We start from the raw sequence: 22,466 nt of genomic DNA, 5'->3' as shown, positions 1-22,466 counted from the left end.
GGAACCACTGGGGAGAGAGCAGTAGAGGAAGAGCAGCCCCATCCTTCTGCCAAGAAGGTGATCTTGTTGAGTTAGGTCGGGGCTGGTGGTGTTATTTTAAATACAAACTGAGTCTCTCAGTGGGTCTGTACTGGGCAAAACAGAGACAAACAGGGGAGGGAACAGCCACTGCCATGTGTTGTGTCTAGTCACATTATTATTATTATTATTAGAGATGGAGTTTCTCTCTTTTTGCCCTGGCTGGAGTTCAGTGGTGTGATCTTGGCTCACTGTAACCTCCGCCTCCCGGGTTCAAGTGATTCTCCTGACTCAGCCTCCCGAGTAGCTGGGATTACGGGCACATGCCATTATGCCCGTCTAATTTTGTATTTTTGGTAGAGACAGGGTTTCACCATATTGGCCAGGATGGTCTCAAACTCCTGACCTCAGGTGATCCACCCGCCTCAGCCTCCCAAAGTGCTGGGATTTCAGGCATGATGATGATGATGATGATGATGATGATGATGATGATAATTATATGCTTTTTGAGACAGAGTCTCGCTCTGTCGCCAGACTGGAGTACAGTGGTGCGATTTCGGCCCACTGCAGCCTCCGCCTCCCTGGTTCAAGCAATACTCCTGCCTCAGCCTCCTGAGTAGCTGGGACTACAGGCACGCACCACCACACCCAGCTAACTTGTATTTTTAGTTGAGACAGGGTTTCACCGTATTGGCCAGGATGGTCTCGATCGCTTGACCTCATGATCCACAACACACCTTGGCCTCCCAAAGTGCTGGGATTACAGGTGTGAGCCACCGCACCCAGCCTCATTATTTTTTATTAGACTTGAACTACCCTGGCATAGACTTTATGTACTGTTCTTAGCTCTGATGCCATCTTACTTCCCCATCCTGGTTTTATCTCTGACTCTGCTTTGCCGTCTGGTTATTTTCCGCCTTCTGTTGAAGGTGACATATTTCTTCAAACCACCACAAATCGATTTGGGAATAAGGTAAGGTATAAATAAATCATCTTTTTAAAAAACATACATTCTCATTTGATACTCAAAACAATCCTGTGACAGATATGCTGATTCTCTGAGAGTATGAGATTTGTGCAAAATCAAAAAGCTTGTAAATATCTTCTAGCTCCAAGTTTGGTACACTTTCCACCAACAAACGACCAACCTGTTGAGCCCTGACTATATGCCAGACACTGGATGAGGGGTTGAAGATTGAGAATTGACTTGGTGCCAAGAACATTATCTCAGTTCTGTAAGGACGGTGTTGCCATCAATCCTGAATTACAGGTGAGGAATTTGAGGCTAACCACAGTTCGGTAACTTGATGTGATCATACAGAAATGCAAGTAACAGGTTCTGTCCCAGCCAGTGCTCCTTTGGCTCCCACCTAACAAAGGTAGAGAGCTCACTGATGAGAGTCTTAGTTAGAGGCTACATCCTGCCATTCACTCAGTCTGCTGGTTTTCTAGTCCCATAGGTCTGTAATCAAAACACTAAGAAGTACTAACATTTCCGGACCACCCACCAGGTGTCAGGCATCATGCTAAATACTTAACTTTCATTATCTTGTAATCCTCTGAGGCAGGTACTATTTTACTCCCTTTTCTCACTTCATTCCCTTTCCCTATGTACTCTCATCCACAGCCACAACTACAGTTAGTACCTATGTTCAAATGAATAACAAACGTTTATATCTAGACCAGACTTTTCTGAATATTTCACACCACTATTTCCAATTGCTTCCTTAATTTTTGTTCTCGAATTTATTTGTTCATTTATTCAACAAATATTCACTGATCACCTACCATATAAAAAGCATGATTCTAGATGTTGAAGATTACAGTGGTATAAAAATAGATAAGAATCCCTTTCTCATGGAGCTTACATTCTGGTGGGGGAATCACAGTAAGGAAGAAAAAAAAATGGAAAATATCTAGATAATATGAAGAACTAAGGTGAAAAATAAAGCAGAGAAGAGGATATGAAACGTTGGAGTGGTGTTGAAATTGTAGATAGGATAGAGAGAGAAGGCCTCGCTGATGTTGTAGTATTTGAATAAGGGAGGTGGAAGAGGTGAGAGAGGTAAGGGAAACCTCTAAAACACCTCAAACTAAATAGGACCAAAACCCAACCCATGATTTTCTCCGCAAAACTTAATCCTTTTTCAGTGATCTCAGTCTCAAGAAATGATCCCACCATCTGAGTTAGTTGAAGCAGAAACCTAGGAGCCATCCTCACTGTAAGCTCTTTTTCCCTTCTTCATACCCCTGCCAATATATCCAATCCATCAACAAGTTTTGTTGATTCTAGCCCTTAACTATTTCTCTTGAGATAACACACTTTTCCCCCATCTCCATTATTACCACTGTGATCCAAGCCCATGTCATCTTTCACAGCAGCCAGAGTTAACCTTTTCCAAACCAAAATCTGATAATGTTATCACCTCACTTAAGACTTAAAATGGCATCACATTGCTCTTACTGGTAGAATGAAGACCAAACTCTGTTTCATGACCTGTACATGATCTGACTCTAACCTCCTTCCCCAGTCTCCTTTCATACCAGTATTGCCCCCACTTCAAATACACATACCCACCCCCCACCCCACACATACTCTAGTCAAACTAGCTTTATTTTAGAATCTTAAATCAGTCATGTTATTGCCAATATACCCTCTGTTTACATGCTGTTCCCTCTTTCTGGAACACCCTTCTTCACTTGTCTCAAGCCTGTCACTCTCACCTAGTTATCACCCTGTTCAGAGAGCAGCCTTCCCTGACCTTCCTGAGTTGGTCATGTTCTCCTGTTACAGGGTGTCATGACCCTATGGATGTCCCCTTCCACACTTTCACAGATGAAATTTTACATCAAGTTTTGTGACTATTTGTTTAATGTCTACCTTCCCCACTGAACTGTAACTCCATGAGGACAGGAATCTATATGCTTATGATTGAAACCCCAGTGTATAGAATAGTGCTTGGCACTTAGGTAGGTGCTCAACAAATAGTTGTTGAATGAATGAATGAAACAAATGAATGGGCCACAATTTCACAGATAAAACTGTGACTCAGAGAGGTAAAACACATTGCTTAAGGCCATATAATTGGTTAGTGGCAGAGCAGAGACTTGAAATCTGTTGATTTCATTTCCCATGTTCTTTCTCCCGCCTTTTACATTTTATACTTTTAATTTCAGAAGTTTCATGTGAATGCAGTCATGCTGTAAAAATCCCCCAGGCTTTGTCCTTCCTAAGAAATACCACTGTTAACATTTTGGTATCTATGTTTCCAAGGCTCATTCTCTGTTTTAAAATACATATATGTGTATATATATACACACTCATGGATAAACACATTTTATTGACTCTTGTATTTTAATATTAATGGGATCATACTAGTGCATTATTCTGACAGAATAATCTTTTATTAACATAACATTGTGCTTTTAGAGATCTTTTGTCAGACCATAAACCTGACACCCTCCTTTGCATACATGAAGAGATACTGAAACATTAAATAAATGATGCATAAAATGCATGTGTCATTGAATAATTAGTTTGTTATCAAAAGAGAGTCAGGTAACAACATTTTGGTGTAGTTCCTTTATTGTTTGTCACTGTGCTACATTTTAGAGATCCACAGATGAGGAAGACAGTTCTTGTCTGTTTTCTGCCAGCATAGATAAAACTAGGAGGAATTAGACAGCATGGTGTACTTAAGGCAACAGAAGTAGCTCTGTATTACCATAGCCTATAGTGCAAGGACAAATGTGAGAGACAAGACTATGGAGATAGGCGGGGGGTAGATTATGTAGAGCTTTATTTATAATGCTAAGCACTGTGGCCCTTATCCTGATGGCACAGGGTACCATATAAGGATCACTGGTTAGGAGTGCTTTAGCTGCAAGTAGCAGAAAATCTATTAATAATATATACTTTTTCTTAAATGTAATAAGAAGTCTAAAGACAGGCAGTTGCTGGTTTAGCTTCAGAGGCTCAACAACGCTCTTGGATCCCAGGCTCTATCCTTATATTCATCATCCTGATTAAGTTGGCTTTTCACCCCCATGCTTATTGCTTCATAGTGACCAGATGGCCACCATGGCTCCAGGCATCATGTTCATGTTCAAAGAAGTTAAAAGAGGAAAAGAAGTTATCTGCTCTCAAGAAAGCAAAAGTTTCCCCAGGACCCCCCAGCAGACTGAAGCTTATAAGTCATTGGCTAGAATCGTGTTGCATAGATGCCTCTAACTCCAAGAAAGCCTTGGAATATTGGCATTTAGATTTTCTATCTTCTATAACGAGGGCACACACAAGACTTGGGAATGGGTGTTGTGAAACTCAGTCAAAATGATTTGCGTATGGCAGGATTTTACTTGAGGAATTGGCAGGATCTAACCTACCAAGCACCTCTGCCCCTGTGATACCATTATAGTTCTTGGAAAATGTCATTGGCAATCAGTCTCATATGTATAACCTGACAATGTTTGCTAAGAGAATGATGCAAGCCTCCTAGTCACATAGAGGGAATGAATGATGTTAAAGTGTGATATTGCCAATGTCACCTGGAGAAAGAGTCTGTCCATCAATCTCCAAATTGTTGCTGTTGTCTTAAGGCTGTGTTGGAAAGCCCCTACAATTATGACACAGTTATAAGAAGTCCATTCAGAAAGGATCATGGTTTGAACTGGTTGAGCTCATAGGAGTGTATCTGCTGCCAGCTTCATCTTTTGGCAGTCTCACCTGGCATTTTTATGTATGCCCTATCTGGGAGATTTAACCTACCGCCAGGAAATGCCACTAGCCACCAAAAATGGAGGAATATACTGGGGTCACAATCTCCATCTAGGCCTTAGGAAAGACAAAGTATTCATTATTTAACCTGTAGATGATACCTTCCTAAACTACAAATATAAAAACAAATGTGGTCCAAAATGTATTAAGAAGAAAGAGGAGGAGGAGGTGGACAATAACAACAATGACAGCAAGAACAAGGGCAAGACATTAACAACGGGAGTTCAGCCTCTGCCAAGATCTTCTTGACCTCAGCACTGAGGTGGTAGGAGACAGCTACTTCTTCCCACTCTTTCCTTATGTCTTCTGTCAATTCAAAGAAGCCCAGGTAGTCATGAATCTGGACCTCCTCAGAGCTTCAGAGCATAAATCCTAGACTGAGTCCACAAGGGCAGTACCTGAAAAATGACTCTTTATATGTGATTGGGGTAATTAGAATAATTGACAATGTCTCTTGACCTCTGTGAATACCTTAATTATATAATCATATACTCTTTGCCTGGCCACCCAAAAACAAACTAGGATGACCCCATATCTGTCCAACCAAGGTATTCAAAGTCCTAGACTCTTTTCATCCCCAACTTCTACCTCTCTATATTAAGGACACATAGAGATTTTTTTAGTTGCCCTTGTATCAAAATCCAGAGGACAGGAAGGTAGTAGAGGCCATTTTTGTATTGAGAAATTAACTGCCTTTAAAATTATGGGGTTTTGTAAAGGACAAGCCCATCTCAGCCCTCTCCCCTATCCTCACATCTACCCCATTCATGTGTGACTAACAATTTGGACTTCTCAAAGTGATCTGTCCTACTTATATTAACCAGCATTACTCTTTAGTTTGGATGCTGCCAAACCTTATGACTACCTGGAGGCTCTCGCTCACTATTTAGATAATGGCTTTCAAACAAAAGACTTTCTGGAAGAAGTCTAAGTATCTATAATCTAAATAAGTGCCCCTGATTATTCTCATATGTAGTCATTGGAAACTACTGGCCTAGAGGTCATTAAGAAAAACCAAAAGATATCCTGTGGTACAAGGAAAGCTTCTTCCAGAAGAGATGACTCGCCAAGAAAACATCCAGGCATGAGACCAACTTGGTTCGGTGCCCACTTCTCTATCTACTCATTCATTCATGCAGCTGATCATCTAGCTAAAAACTATGATTTAAAGAGTAGTTTAGGATAAGATTGAGTTCTGATGCAGGCTCATGAAGGAACTAACATATCTTAAGGAGGGGCATGACATCATCAGATTCATTAAGTCACTCTCATTTCTTCTACTTCCCCAAGTTCAAGCTTTTTCCTGGGTTTTCTCAGGGTCTTCAAGATGGTAAAACCTGTGTCATCTTCCCTTAACTAAATGCATGTATAATATCAATGGATTTTCAAATATTTATTGAGCATTTACTATATGTGAGGTATTTTGCCTGTTTCCAGAGATGTAGCAATGAACATGCTAGGCAAGAATGTTGATCTCATAGAGCCTTCCCTATTCTTTGCTACCTACTCTGTGTTGCAAGCTTGAGGAAGGATCCTACATCCACAGCAGAAGTTCAGGAGTAGAAGTCAGCTCTGGTACTGGATACAGTCAATTTGCGGGTGATCAGAGAAGAGGGGTACTTCTAGAAACCAACCTCTGACATCACATGTTCTAGGACGATTTTTTTAAAGATGATGTGGTTAGCATAGCAGAGACTACTTGTTCCCCAATATTTCTTCACTTCCTCTTCCATAATAACAGAATCTTGAGCAGGTCACATGGCCACTCAGAATGGAGATTGTATTTCCAGTCTCCATTGCAGAGTCAGTTTTAGCCATAAAACTAAGTTTTAGCCAGTGGGGTGTGAGCAGTAGTGGTGTGTGTGGTATCTGAGTTGTTACCTCTAATGGAAAAGACATTCCTTATCCTTCCCTTTTTCCCCTCCTCACTGGCTGGGTGTCCTGGTGAGTTATCTTTGACCACACAGGTAGAGTAAGATTTTATGGATGGCAGAGTAGGATGGTAGAAGGAACTTGGGTTCCTGAATACTTCACTGAGCAGTGTTGCTGTACTGGTCCTGCACTATCTACCTCCTGATGGTTACATGAGAGAGAAAGCAACATTCATGCAGTTTAAGCCACTCTTATCTTGGGTTTCTGTTACAGCAACAGAACCTATGTCCTAACTAATACTGTGTTCAATGAGAAATTCATTAATTACCAGAATGAGAATAGATTTAACAGGTTCATATAGGCAAAACTCATATAATACTGGATTGAGGAATGTGGAAAAAGTGTGGAAGTAGAGATAGTAATTGTAGGCAACTCTTTCAAGGTCATCTGTAAAAAGACGGACACTAAGGCAGTAGCTATAGTGGATGTTGGGTGAAGAGAAGGCTACGGTTTTGGCGGTATGGTGATAAGAGAAATATGATCATGTTTCTAATATTATTGGAAGGCTCTAATAGAGAACAAGAAGTTGAAATACAGAAGAGGTGGTGAACATGGTGGCTCACGCCTGTAATCCCAGTACTTTGGGAGGCCAAGGTGGACAGATCACTTGAGGTCAGGGGTTTGAGACCAGCCTCGCCAACATGATGAAACCCAAGCTCTACTAAAAATACAAAAGTTAGTTGGGCATGGTGGCAGGCACCTGTAATCTCAGCTACCAGTGAGGCTGAGGCAGGAGAATCACTTGAACCAGTTACAGTAGGTAGTACAGGTTACAGTAGGTAGTGTAGGTTATAGTGAGCTGAGATTGTGCCACTGCACTCCAGCTTGGGTGACAGAGGGAGACTCAGTCTCAAAAAAAAAAAAAAAAAAAAATACAAATGGTGAGAGGAATCGATGGAAGCGACCCCTAAGGGCTGGGCACACAGTAGCTGACACCTGTAATCCCAGCAATTTGAGAGACCCAGATGGGAGGATCACTTGAGCCCAGAAGTTCTAGATCAGCCTGGGCAACATAATGAGACCCCATCTCTACAAAAAAGGAAAAAGAAAAATTAACTGGGTGTGGTGGTGCACACCTGTAATCCCGTGGGAGGCTGAGGTGGAAGGACCACTTGAGTCTACGAGATCAAGGCTGCAGTGAGCCATGATCATGCCACTGCACTCCAGCCTGGGCAACAGAGTAAGACTCTGTGTCCATCACCACCCCCCTAAGGAGTCAGCAAGGATGAGAGCCAAAACCCAGGGTGGAAAAAGGAAATCTGGTTCTTCCGAGAAAGAAACAACAAGGAAAAGATGACTGTAGAAACAAGGGATGGCCAGGAATCTGAGGGAATTCCTCTGTGAAGGAGGAGGCAAATCCATCTGCTGAGAGTGTAGGAAGGATATGGCTATCAGTTCAGGGGCTTGCGTTTTTGAGTAGTGAGGTTTTGAGTAGTTGGGTAGGATAAGAAGGTGACTAAAAACAAAGAGGATTTCAGGCTGGGATTGTGGGCCCAGGTGGCTTTGCACTCTAGGAGTCCACACAGTTGTACGATATTTATCTGGAAAAGATTAATTATAGAAAAAAACAAAAAGTGAAAGAGTGTAGACTATATAGGAACAGAAGGCTTAAAAACCCAAGGGAGACCTTAACATAATGTGATAACATAACAGATGTTAAAAAATGGATAAAGGGTTAGAAAGTGAAAGGAACTTCTCTCTAAAGATGAGACAAGCATTTATTCTGTCAGGCCAGGCAGAGTGCTGGGCTCTAACCAATACCATCTCATGTAATCCTCACCACAACACACGGAGCTAGGGATCACTAGCTTCATTTTTCACATATGAAATGGAGTCAGGTGAGGTTACATCAATGGTTAACTACAAAGGTAGAAGTAAGCCCCATTTTCTTCCTGATTTTAAAGTACATGCTCCAGCTACCTCCACTCTGCTGCCTTGAACAGACCTTCCCTGGATACCAGAAAATGACGATCTATTTGAGAGGCAATTTTGCAGCAGGGAAAGCTACTGGTTTTTATCTGCAATTTCTCATTAGTCTGGGTTTTGAAAGCCTACTTGAACCGTCTCTACTTGTTTGTGGGCTTTTTTCATTCGTGTGCACTCTGACCTAAGTTGCGATGGATAACTTGTTGCCAGGATATTTCCGTAAGAGCCAGAATGAAAAGTAAACAATAGCAAAACATCACATTAATCTAGCTCTTTGTGATGCCTGCATTTCTTTTTGTTAAACCCATTATTTCTGAATCTTTCTTGGGGGTGGCGCCAGGGAAGGGAGACAGCTATTAACAATCCACTATCCTTTATTTAAAACCTCTTTATATAATATTCAACTATTACTCTACAGACATTTAACACCCAATCTATATCCCTTTTGGTTAAAATGCTGATGACTACATGATCAGATAAATTACAATCTTAAGTAAATGTGGGTAGGCATAGTAAGCTGAAAACTGGCAAGGACCTTTACAACTCTAACTTTCCAAATAATAAGAAAATTATAGGAAACAGATCTTTTTTTTCTGTTGTCCCAGGCTTATTCAAAATATTGCACCATAGAAAAAGATTCAAACAGCTCCAAGTGGTATTTTAAAATTCACCCCAACTGTAGGATGAGTGACTTGCAGATTGGACAGACTGCCAAAGTCCAAAACCCTCAGCATTTCCTCAGTGTCCAGATCCTCTTCAATGATCTCCTGATCCAGAGTTGTGATAACTCGGGAACATAATTAGCTCTCCTTTCTCTGCCCTCCTCCTGCAACTTGATGGAGATAACCCTCACCGGACCTCTCTAAATCTCTTTCATCAGATATGTGACATAGCCTGCCATCTTGTTGTGGAGCTTCTTGTTGGAAATAATGGCAATCTTCTCGTACATGCCTTTGTTCATGTGGAAGTAGTTGTCCAGGCAGGTATAGTACTTTTCAATGATGATCCAGGCTGCCTTCTTCATACTGTTGGTGTGAATGTGGTCCAGCTTGACGGGTCCTTGCTAAAAGAGCCAAATCTTATCTTCTGAAACCGCCCATTTAGAAACATCTAGCTCTCTGACACTTTCCCACACAATCCCACAATGAACTTGTGGGGTAGGTACTGCAATTATCCCCATTGGACAGGTGAGAAAACTGAAGCCCAGAGAGGTGAAGTGACTAGTGACTAATGTAAGGACACACAAACAATGAGTGGTAGAGGCATGATTTGAACTTAAGTATGTACAGTTCACATACAGGTGATCGTTTTGCTCCAGCTTTAAGAATGGGTCAGAGGCCAGAGAGGCCAGACATGGTGGTTCACGTCTGTAATCCCAACACTTTAGGAGGCAGATGTGGGAGGATTTCTTGAGGCCAGGAATTCTAGACCAGTGTAGGCGACACAGCAAGACCTTGTCACTGCAGAAAATTTAAAAATTAGCCAGTCATGGTAGCATGCACCTGTAGTCCTAGCTACTTGGGAGGCTGAGGCAGGAGGATCACTTGAGCCTAGGAGTTGGAGTCCAGCCTGGGCAATATGATGAGACTCTGTCTCTACAAAAAATTTAAAAATTAGCCAGGTGTGGTGGTGTGTGCCTACAGTCCCAGCTATGCAAGAGGATTGCTTGAGCCCAGGAGATTGAGGCTGCAGTGAGCTGTGGTTATACCATTGCACCCCAGCCTGGGGGACAGAGCAAGACCCTGTTTCAAAAAGGAATAAAAAAGCATAGGTAGGCTTTCAATGTGTGGATTTTAACTTTATTTGTTTAGAGACAGGATCTCACTCCGTCACCTAGACTGGAGTATACTGGCACGATCATGGCTCACTGCAGCCTCAACCTCCTGGGCTCAAGTGACCCTCCTGCCTCAGACTCCCAAGTAGCTGGGACCACAGGCATGGCACCATGCCTGGCTAATTTTTTATTTTTTAGTAGAGATGAGGTCTCACTATGTTGCCCAGGATGGTCTCAACCTCCTGGGCTCAAGCTACACTCTCGTCTTGACCTCCCAAAGTGTTGGGATGACAGGTGTAATCCACCATGCCTGGCCTCAACATGGATTTTAGTCTTGGTAGAAGTAGACAGAAAAACTGCAAGGACGTAGTAGAATTGAACATAACTATTAATGTGCTTGACCTATTGACTGTTATAGAACGTTCAATCCAGCAGTAGAATACACATTCTTTTCGAGCACATTTAAACTATGAACCAGAATGGACCATATTCTAGATGAGAAAACAAATCTCAATATATTTGGAAGGATTCAGGTAATACAAAGTCTGTTATATGACTACAAAGGAATTAAATTAGCAATCAATAACAGAAAGATCTCCTGAAATCCCCAAATATTTATACACTAAATAACACACTTCTAAATAAACCATGAGTGTCTAAGAAGAACTCAAAAGTGAAATTGGAAAGTGATTTGAACTGATGCAAAGGAAAACAAAAAATTTGTGGGAAACTGCTAAAGCAGTGATGAAGGGGGAATTTGTACCACTAAACACCTATGCTAGTAAAGAGGAAAGATTTCAAAACAATGGTCTCAGCATCTACCCGCAGAAACTAGGGAAAAAAAGAGCAAATAAGCTCAAACTGAGCAGAAGAAAGGAATGGAAATCAATGAAATAGAAAACAGAAAAACAATTGAGAAAATCAATGAAACTAAAAGCTGTTTAAATAAAAATAATAAAATTGATAAATCTCTAGGCAGATTGATGAGGGAAAAAAAGGGAACACACAAATTATCAGTATCAGAAATGAAGAAAAACGAGATCATGAAAGATCCTACAGACATTAAAATTTTAAGCACCTACTATGAACAAATTTATGCCAATAATTCAATAGCTTAGATGAATGGACAATTTTTTTTTAAATTTGAGATGGAGTCTCACTCTGTTGCCCAGCCTGGAGTGCAGTGGCCTGATCTCAGCTCACTGCAATCTCTGCCTCCTGGGTTCAAGCAGTTCTTCTGCCTCAGCCTCCTGAGTAGCTGGGACTATAGGGAAGTGCCACCATGCCTGGCTAATTTTTATATTTTTAGTAGAGACAGTATTTTGCCATGTTGGCCAGGCTGGTCTTGAACTCCTGACCTCAGGTGATCTGCCCACTTCAGCCTTCCAAAGTGCTGGGATTACAGGTGTGAGCCACCATGCCTGGTTGACAAATTCTTGAAAGACATAAACTACCAAAGTTACCGCAGGGAGAAATAGATAACTTGAATAGTTCTATATCTATTAATGAAATTGAGTTTCTAGATAAAAACCTACCCACAAAGACAATTCCAGGCCCAGGTGCTTTCGCAGGTAAAATCTATCAGACATTTAAGAAAGAAATTATAGCAATTCTATACAAAGTCTTCTAGAAAATTGAAGAAGCACCTGTAATCCCAGCACTTTGGGAGGCCGAGATGGGCGGATCACCTGAGGTCGGGAGCTCAAGACCAGCCTGACCAACATGGAGAAACCCGTCTCTACTAAAAATACAAAATTAGCCAGGCATGGTGGCCCATGCCTGTAATCCCAATTACTCAGGAGACTGAGGCAGGAGAATCACTTGAACCTGGGAGGCAGAAGTTGCGGTGAGCCGAGATCACACCATTGCATTCCAGTCTGGCAACAAGAGCAAAACTCTGTCTAAAAAAAGAAAAGAAAAGAAAGGAAAATTGAAGAGGAGAGGATACCTCCCAACTCAATCTATAAGGCCAGCATTACCCTGTATTAGTTTTCTAGGGCTGACATAACAAAGTACCACAAACTGGGTGGCTTACACAACAGAAGTTTATTGTATCACTGTTCTGGAAGCTAGAAGTTCATGATTAAGGTATCAGAGACGTTTGAACCAGAACAATTTTATTTTGAATAGGGGCTGGATAAAATGAAGATGAGACTTACTGGGCTGCATTCCCAGGAGGTTAGGCATTTATAGTCACAGGATGAGATAGAAGGTCGGCACAAGATACGGGTCACAAAGACCCTGCTTATAAAATAGAATGCTGTAAAGAAGCCAGCCAAAACCCACTAACATGGTTAGGCTTTGTGCCCTCCCCCAAATCTCATCTTGAATTGTAATCCCCAGGTGTTGAGGGAGAGACCTGGTGGGAGTTGGATTATGAGGGTGGTTTTCCCCATGCCTTTCTCATGATAGTGAGTTCTCACAAGATCTGATGATTTTATAAATGGCAGTGTCCCTTGGGCTTTTCTTCTCTCTTCTGCTGCCATATGAAGAAGGTCCTTGCTTCTTCCTCTGCTTCTGTCATCATTGTGAGTTTCCTGAGGCCTCCATGGCTACACAGATCTGTGATTCAATTAAACCTCCTTCCTACGTAAATTGCCCAGTCTCGAGTAGCATCTTCATAGCAGTGTAAAAATGGACTAATACAATAAATTGGTACCCAAGTAGTGGGGCACTGCTATAAAGATACTTGAAAATGTGAAAGTGACCTTGGAACTGCGTAACAAGCAGAGATTGGAATGGTTTGGAGGGCTCAGAAGAAGACAGTAATATGTTGGAAAGTTTGGATCTTCCTGGAGACTTGTTAAATGGTTTTGACCAAAAATGCGGATAGTGATATGAACAATGAAGTCCAGGCTGAGGTGGTCTCAGATAGTGATGAGGAACTTCCTGGGAACTGGAGCAAAGGCCACTCTTGCTGTGCTTTATCAAGGAGACTGGTGGCATTTTGCCCCTGCCCTAGAGATCTGTGGAGCTTTAAACTTGACAGAGATGATCTGAAATTGGAACTTATGTTTAAAAAGGAAGCAGAGCATAAAAGTTTGGAAAACTTACAGCCTGGCAATGCAGTAGAAAAGAAAAACCCATTTTCCAGGGAGAAATTCAAGCTGGCTGCAGATATTTACATAAGTAACAAGGCCAAGACAATGGGGAAAATGTCTCCAGGACATGTCAGAGACCTTCATAGCAGCCCTTCCCATCACAGAACCGGAGGCCTAGGAGGGCAAGATGTTTTCTTGGACCAAATCCAGGGCCCCCCTGCTGTGTGGAGCCTTGGGACTTGGTGTGCTGTGTCCCAGCCACTGCAGCCATGGCTAAAAGGAGCCAAGGTACAGTTCAGGCGGTGCAGACCCCAAGCCTTGACAGTTTCCATGTGGTGTTGGTCCTGCAGGTGTGCAAAAGTCAAGATTTGAGGTTTGGGAACCTCCACCTAGATTTCAGAGGATGTATGGAAACTACTGGATATCTAGGTGGAAGTCTGCTGCAGTGGTGAAACACTCATGGAGAACCTCTACTAGGGCAGTGCGGAAGGGAAATGTGAGGTCAGAGCCTCTACATAGAGTCCCAACTGGGGCAATGCCTACTGAAGCTGTGAGAAGAGGCCACAGTCCTCCAGACCCGAGAATGGTAGATCCACCGACAGCTTGTACTGTGTGCCTGGAAAAGCCACAGACACTCAATTCCAGCCTGTAAAACGGCCAGAAGCGGGGCTATACCATGCAAAGCCACAGGGGCAGAGCTGCCCAAGGCCATGGGAACCCACCTCTTGCATCAGTGTGACCTGGATTTGAAACATGGAGTCAAAGAAGATCATTTTGGAACTTTAAAATTTAATGACTGCCCCATTGAATTTCAGACATGGATGGAGCCTGTAGCCCCTTTGTTTGGGCCAATTTCCCCCATTTGGAATGGGTGTTTTACCTAATGCCTGTACCCCCATTGTATCTAGGAAGTAACTATCTTGCTTTTGATTTTACAGACTCCTAGGCAGAAGGGACTTGCTTGTCTCAGATAAGACTTTGGACTGTGGACTTTTGGGTTAATGCTGGAATGAATTAAGACTTTGGGGGACTATTGGGAAGGTGTGATTGGTTTTGAAATGTGAGGTCATGAGACTTGAGAGAGGCCAGGGGTGGAACGATATGGTTCAGCTTTGTGTCCCCACTGAAATCTCATCTTGAATTGTAATCCCCAGGTGTTGAGGATGAGACCTGGTAGGAGGTGACTGGCTCGTGGGGCAGTTTCCCCCATGCTGCTTTCATGATAGTGAGGGAGTTCTCATGAGATCTGATTGTTTTATAAATGGCAGTTTCCCCTGGGCTTTTCTTCTCTCTCCTGCCACCATGTGAGGAAGATTCTTGTTTCCCCTTCCCCTTCTGCCATGATTGTGAGTTTCCTGAGGCCTCTGCAGCCATGTGGAACTGTGAGTCAGTTAAATCTCTTTCTTTTATAAATTACCCAGTCTTGGTTATTTCTTTATAGCAGTGTGAGAATGGACTAATACACCCACCAAAACCAAGATGGCAAATAAAAGTGAACTCTGATCATTCTCACTTTTCATTATACACTAATTATAATGCATTAGCCAACTAAAAGATAGTCCCACCAGTACCATGACAGTTTACAGATGCCATGACAATGTCTGGAAGTTACCCTGCATAGTCTAAAAAAGGGAGGAACCCTCAGTTCCGGGAAATCCATGCCCCTTTCCCAGAAAACTCATGAGTAACCCACCCCTTGTTTAGCACATGATCAAGAAATAACTATTCATGTACTCAGTCGAGTAGCCTATACCGCTGCTCTGCCTATGGAGTAGCCATTCTTTTGCTTCTTTACTTTCTTAATAAACTTGCTTTCACTTTATTCTATAGATTCACCCTAAATTCTTTCTTGCATGGTCTGTTAACAAAGGTATCGATCAGCAAGTTTGGTTCCTTCTAAGGGCTGTGAGGAAGAATCTGCTGCATGCTTCTTCCCTAGCTTCTGTGGTTTGCTGGCAATCTTTGGCTTGTAGACACATCACCTTCTTGTATCTTCATATAATGTTCTCCTTCCCTGTGTGTGTGTGTGCATGCGTGTGTGTGTGTCTAAATCCTCCCCCTTTTTTAAAATGAAAAGTCACATTACATTAAGGTCCCATCCTTCTCCAGTATGACCTTATAATAATGTAACTGATTATATCCACAAGGACCCTTTTTGCAAATAAGGTCACATTCTGAAGTACTAGAGGTTAGGGCTTCATTATATAAATCTAGCGTACACAATCAACCCATAATACTCTGAAACAGAAACCAGCCAATGGCATTCTAAGGAAAGAAAATTACAGTATAATATCACTCATGAGCATGGATGCAAAAAGTGTAAAGTCATACAAAGCACTAAAAGCCTATGTTAGAAAAGATTCGATTTTCAACTAATGGAATCCAACACTATATTAAAAAATAATATATCATGACCAATTGAGATTTATTCCAGAAATGCTGGGTTGGCTTAACATTGAAACATCAATTAATATAATGAACATAATTCACTATATTAACAAACTATGTATGTATAAGAACATATATATGTATACACACTTATAGGTGTCTGTATGTATGATCATTGCAATATATTTGGAATAAATATTTGATAAAAACTAACATCCATTCTTAATTTTAGAAACTCAGCAAACCAGGAAAAAATGGGAACTTCCCCAACCTGATAAAAGGCAAATATAGAAAACTTACAGCTAACATGATAATTAATAGTGAAAGACTAAGTCCTTTCAGACTTAGATGGCTGCTCACTATACTTCATTATAAATGAAGTTTCTGGCCAATAGTATCAGATAAGAAAAGGGGGTGGTGCAAAGAGAGGCATGTTGGCATGTCCCTCTTCCCCTCCCTCCCCAATCAGGGCCCAGAGGGGAGCTGAGCCTGCACCTACATCCAGCATCAATGAGGTGGAATGAAGCAGTGTGAAGTGAGGTTATCAGGTATTCTGATTACTCTTTCCCCAACTGCTATCAGAAGAGCCCACTGGGAAACTGAGCCTCCACACCTATCCAGCATCAATGAGGTGGAACAGGGTGTGTTGTGGCAGGGCTAGTTGGCTTTCTGATTTCCGGCCGCCCCTACCAGTGGGGAGCTGAGTTCCAATGCAGGAATGAAGCTGAATGAAGCAGTACTTTGCCTTTTTCAGGAATGTGTTAATGGGGTCAGGAGGAGAACTGAACTTGCAGCTGCAGCACTTTAATCTCTGCCTCCATCATCACATGGTATTCTCCCCTCATGTCTTTACATCTCTGTGTCCCTTCTTTACTTATAAAGATGCCACTCATTGTGAATTAAGGGCCCACCCTACTCCAATATGATCTCATCTTAAGTAATTACATCTGCACTAATCCTATTTTCAAATAAAGTCACATCCAAAGGTACTGGGGACTAAGACTTCAACATATATTTTTGTAGGACATGATTCAACTTATTACAATTATGTTTAATGGTTGGAGCAAAAATTATAATATCATCTAGTGTGGTGTTCAATATAGAGAAAATAATTATGACATTTATATTTTTAATTGAGAAGGGCAGAGACCTAAATGGAAGTACAGTTTCAATGGGTAGAAAAATATCAAAACAAGTAGACTCAATGTTATGTATTTATGTTATAATGCCTAGCTCAACTACTAAAAGAGAACTGTACAAAGAGATATATTAGGAAACAACAAATCAAAATGGAATTCTTAAAAATGTTCAAGTAACCCACAAGAAGGCAGGCACAATGAAGAAAAGGAGCAAACCAACAGAAAACAAATAATAACATAGCAGCTTAAGCGCTAACATATCCAAAATTAAGTATAAATGATTTGAATACACCTATGAAAAGACAGAGATTGAAAGAGTGGATAAGGTAAATTACCCAACTACACTCTCTCTAGAAGAAACTCACTTCAAACATAATGACAAAGGTAGATTGAAAGTAAAAGAATGAAAAAATATACCATGCACAATCTAATTTTAAAAAGCAGGAGTAGGTATATTAATATTAGACAAAGTAGACTTCAGAGCAAAAGAATTGCTAGGGGCAAATTGGACATTATATAAAAATGAAAGGAACAATCCACAAGAATATGTAGTTATCCTGATATGTATATACACCAAACAACAGAGTTTCAAAATCTATGAAACGAAAACTGATAGAAATGAAAGAAGAAATACACAAATCCACAGTAACAGCAGGGGACTTCAACACACTACTCTCATCAATCAATATAACTACTAGGCAAAAAATCAGCAAGTATGTAGGAAAACTGAACAACAGAATCAACCAATATGATCTAATTGACATATATAGAAAATACAATACTCAACCCAACAGCTGCAGAGTAAATTTTTTTTTCAAGTGCCCATGGAACATTCACCAAGATGGACCACATCCTAGTCCATAAAACAAACCTCAGCATTTTTTTTAAAAAAATGAACATACAAGGTATGTTCTCTGACCTCAGTGGAATCAAACTAGAAATCAACTACAGAAGGTTAACAGGAAATTATTTAAACTCTAGGAAATTAAACAGCATACTGATAATCCATGGATCAAAGAGGAAACCTCAAAGGAAATTTTAAAAATATATAGAAGTGAATGAAAATGAAAGTACAACCTATTAAGACATATGGGACACAGCTAAGCTAAAGCTGAGAGGAAAATGTGTGGTAATAAATGGTTACTTACAAATAAGAAGAGGTCTCAAATCAACAATCAAAATTCCTACCTCAAGAAACTAGAAACTGAAGAACAAAATAAACCCAAAGCCAGGAGAAGGAAAAAATAATAAAGATAAAAGCATAAATCTAGGAAATTGGAGAAAATAGAGAAAATTCATAAAATGAAAAAATGTTTCCCTGAAAAAAATCAATAAAATTGATGACCTTGTAGCAAGACTAACAAAATAAAGACAGAAAACACAAATAGCCAATATCAAGAATGAAATGAAAAATGTTACTACAGATCCTGCAGCCATGGAAAAAATAATAAGGGACTACTATAAACAACTTTACACTCATCAGTTGAACAACTTGGAAGAGATGCATCAACGCCTCCAAAACCACAAACTACCAGAATTCAGCCAAGATGAAATAGACCATATGATATTGATATTAGGATAGGCAAATATATCAATAGAACAGAATAGAGAAGTTTGCAAACTTTCTCACAAAGGGCTAGATGGTAAATATTTAGTCTCTGTTTGAACTACTCAACTCTACTGCACAAAAAGCAGCCGTAAGCAATACTTGAATGAGCATATATGTGCTCCAATAAGACTTTATGTATGAATACTGAAGTCCTAATTGTATGTTTTGTGTGTCGCGAAATATATTTCTTTTAATTTTTTGCAATCATTTAAAAATGCAAAAAACATCCTTAGCTTGAGAGTCAATAAAAACAACCACATAATTTGGTTGGAGACAAGTAGGATGATTCACATGGCCACGGAGACTTAAATGTGGCCACATTACCTTAGAGGGATTTTAGGCAAGTCATCGAAAATACTAGGTAATGGTGAAGGGTGGGAGAGAACAAAATGAACCACTGATGTGGTGGCTACGGGGAACAACTTGGAGGAAGCACCCTCTCTCTGCCATGTGGGTCAACAGAATTGAATATGTGGAGAAGAGGAGGGGGTGGCAGATCAGCTTGGGAAGGCTCTTTCTGTGGTGTTAAAGAAATCCCCTTTCTCCAATCACAGCATCCTAGCCTCCCCACCACCACCCAAACACCAGTGGAGGTGTTGGGGTTGTGTTTTGTGATGTCTAAGACACTCCAGGGCTACCATTGGCTGGAGCAGTGCCTGGATAACCAAACAAAGCTTAAGAATGTGGTTTGGTTTTGCCCCAGGGAGGGTACATGTAGGGAGGGGAAGAGCCCTGGGACAGACCACTAGGAGGCTTCAACTTGGCTGAGATTTACAAGCAAACCACAGATATTTAACACAGATAAGGACCAACCAACCACAAGAGCAGAACAATCAGCCACAAGTGCTCAAGATTAAAAGAAAGAGAGGACAACCCCCTGCCAGTGCAAGTGCAGAGACAGTTGCCAGGTCAGATGACCCCACCCGTGCTCCTTCTCTTCTTCCCCATACATTCCCCTAAGATCACTACCCTCTCCTGGCCTGGCACAAACCCCTCCTCAGCCTGCATCCCTTATGAAGCCCCTTTTCCCATCCCATCTCCAACTTCTTCCCTTAAACCATTGCCCTTCTGTGCTCACTCTGTTGCCTCCCCAGGTACACAAGACAGCCATGAGGATAGAAATTACTCCTTTATCCTCCTGCAGGCAAAAAATATCCTCTGAAACGTCTATTACCCAATCAAGGAGGCATAAGAGAGGGGGAAAATGCCAACAATAATTGTCTGTTACCACATGTTGACTAAGAAATGAAATCGGAACCAAGAGATCCCCAGAGAATGCCACCAATCCAAGTAAGCCCTGTGTGTAAGAAGGGAGGGAGGTGGAGTCCCATGGTTAGCCAGACATTGAAAATAAGGACAGGGGGAAGACTGAACATGGAAGACAAATTTCCTCCTCCACACTTCATCCCACAGGCAAATGGGAAAAGGGGCTAGGTGTTTCTGCATGTCGGGGTGAGGGAGCAGGTAGGAGTAGAAATGAGAAGGGCCCAGCTGGGTCGAGGTGTGCTGTGTAGATGATACCAATGTAACGGTGACAATCTTCCCACAAAGGCAGACAACAAAATCACTTCCAGGCCACCTTCCTCACAGTGGTATGTGTTGTACCTCACCTGATGCTGTGAGCAACTGAAGGCCTCAGAAAGACAAAAAAAAGTACCCTACAGAAAGTCACCAACAGCATCACCATGCAATAAAATAATGGCATTTGGAAGCTACAAACGCAACACCAATTGAGGCACTCACTAAGAAACTTAAGGTGGAGCAGTGGCCTTCCAAAGGCAGGGTAGTGAGAGTGCCTTTGGAAGGCCACCAAGTGCCTTTGGTGCCCCCACCCCAGTACAGGCAATAATAGGCAGCATTATCTCCCTGTTTGTAGGAAATTTTATTTTTGGAGAATTTTAATAGTAGAATAAAAGTGAGTAATGGTTGGTCTTGTTTTTATTAGTAGACATAGACGAACTATATCTAAAATCTACCTAGAAAGGTGGAGGCCATAGAATAAATAAAACAATCCTGAAGAAAGAAGAATAACATAGGAACACTGATTGTATCTAATATGAAGTCTCACTACACAGCTACAGTAATTATGACAGTGTGGCAGAGGGATGGATAACATTGATAAATACAGCACAAAAAAGAATTCCTAAATAGACTCACAAAGAAGCCCAACTTATTTTTGACATCGTTGCAAAAGCAATTCAACACCATTTTGGAGTAATTGGATGCCCAATGACAGTAAATAAATAGCATCTATCTAAACCTTGTACTTTAAGCAGACATTAACTCAAAATGAATCGCAGACTTAATTATAAACTGTAAAACTCTAAAACTTTTAGAAAAAAAGCCTAGACAAGATATAGGGCTTGCTGAAGACACTTTAGACGTGATATCCAAAGCATAACCCAAAAAAGGAAAATTTAATGAATAGGACCTCATCAAAACTAAAAGTTCTGCTCTGGGAAAGACGCTGTTAAAAGGATGAAAAGACAAGCTCCACAGAATAAGAAAATATTGACGAATGCTATCTGACAAAGAGCTTCTATCTAGAATATATAAAGAGCTCTCAAAATTCAACAGTAAAAATAAGAAAAATTCAATTAGAAAATAGGCATTTGTGGAGATGGTTTAAGCACGCTCAGTAGCTGCTGGTAGGAAACTAAACAAGGTGAGGGAAAAGTGCTTCGTTAACTAGACATTTCCTTAGTTATCTAATGAGAAGTACCTCTGGCTGACTGCTAAGTTTTTGCTGGCCACTTACATTTCTTTAGTCCAACAGACGGGTGAGATGTCCAGAGCCATTTTGGAGTCAGTAAACATCCCTAACTAAGAAAAGGCATGCCGGGAAATCAATTGAACACAAAGGTAGGGAATTTAACACCACTCTTCAGTTCTGTTTAGACAAAAATCTGGGTAAAATGTTTTAATTCTTTTGATTTATACTAGATAACATTATTATGATATATTGTTATATGGATTCCATTAATTGTAATATAAAGCTATGTAAATGGTAATCACAGTTTTGAAGCAAAGATTCAAATTCATTCTCTGCAGAATGCAAGTGAGTGTTTGACCCACGACCGGAGTTACATGTGTTACTCTACTTCTCTATGTATACACAGTGGGTGCTCAAGAAGTACTCATTGTGCATATATATTTGAATTTTTAAATTTATGTGGAAATGTATTTTCATGAGTGGATGAATATATCTCAAAACAAGTTCTGAAGAATATTTAATTTTTCCCACAGTAAAGGAAGGGGAAAGAAAGTGGTGCTTCTCACTCTCGATAAAATATCAGTACTCATTAGCAGGGTTCCCTCAGTCATCAGCATGGATACATGATAGGTTTATTTTAAATTAGTTGTTAGTATTGTATGGAGGCAAGGACACTAAGCTGGCAACCAAAAGCCCCACATCCTAGTCCACGCTCCACCACTAACTCCTGGTGTGGCTTTGCTGAAACTCCTTCTCCTTTCTGGGCTTGCATTTTCATCTGAAAGATGTGGGGTTTGGACTAGAATATGACATTGGCCCTTTCTTGAAATTCTATGAGTGTGTGTGTCTGTATCTTTTTATTTATGTACTTTGGTGGATAAAAATGCTTTTTTGGGCCAGGTGTGGTGGCTGATGCCTGTAATCCCAGCACTTTGAAAGGCCAAGGCAGGCACATCGCCTGAGTTCAGGAGTTTGAGACCAGTCTGACCAACATGGAGAAACTCCGTCTCTACTAAAAATACAAAATTAGCCTGGTGTGGTGGCGGGCGCCTGTAATCCCAGCTACTTGGGAGGCTGACGCAGGAGAATTGTTTGAACCCGGGAGGCAGAGTTTGCGGTGAGCCAAGATCATGCCATTGCACTCCAGCCTGG

General features: G+C 41.1%; 1 pseudogene; it reads right to left on the bottom strand.

Annotated features, from left to right (window-relative positions):
* Nucleotides 1-9,288: 9,288 nt before the first annotated feature.
* On the bottom strand, nucleotides 9,289-9,674 carry LOC140710734 (small ribosomal subunit protein eS17-like; annotated as a pseudogene).
* Between the last annotated feature and the right edge of the window lie 12,792 nt (nucleotides 9,675-22,466).

Source organism: Chlorocebus sabaeus, chromosome X (genome assembly GCF_047675955.1).
Source record: "Chlorocebus sabaeus isolate Y175 chromosome X, mChlSab1.0.hap1, whole genome shotgun sequence".
NCBI lineage: Eukaryota > Metazoa > Chordata > Mammalia > Primates > Cercopithecidae > Chlorocebus > Chlorocebus sabaeus.
The sequence above is the reverse complement of the archived record's forward strand: the minus strand, read 5'-3'. Positions and strand labels throughout refer to the sequence as shown.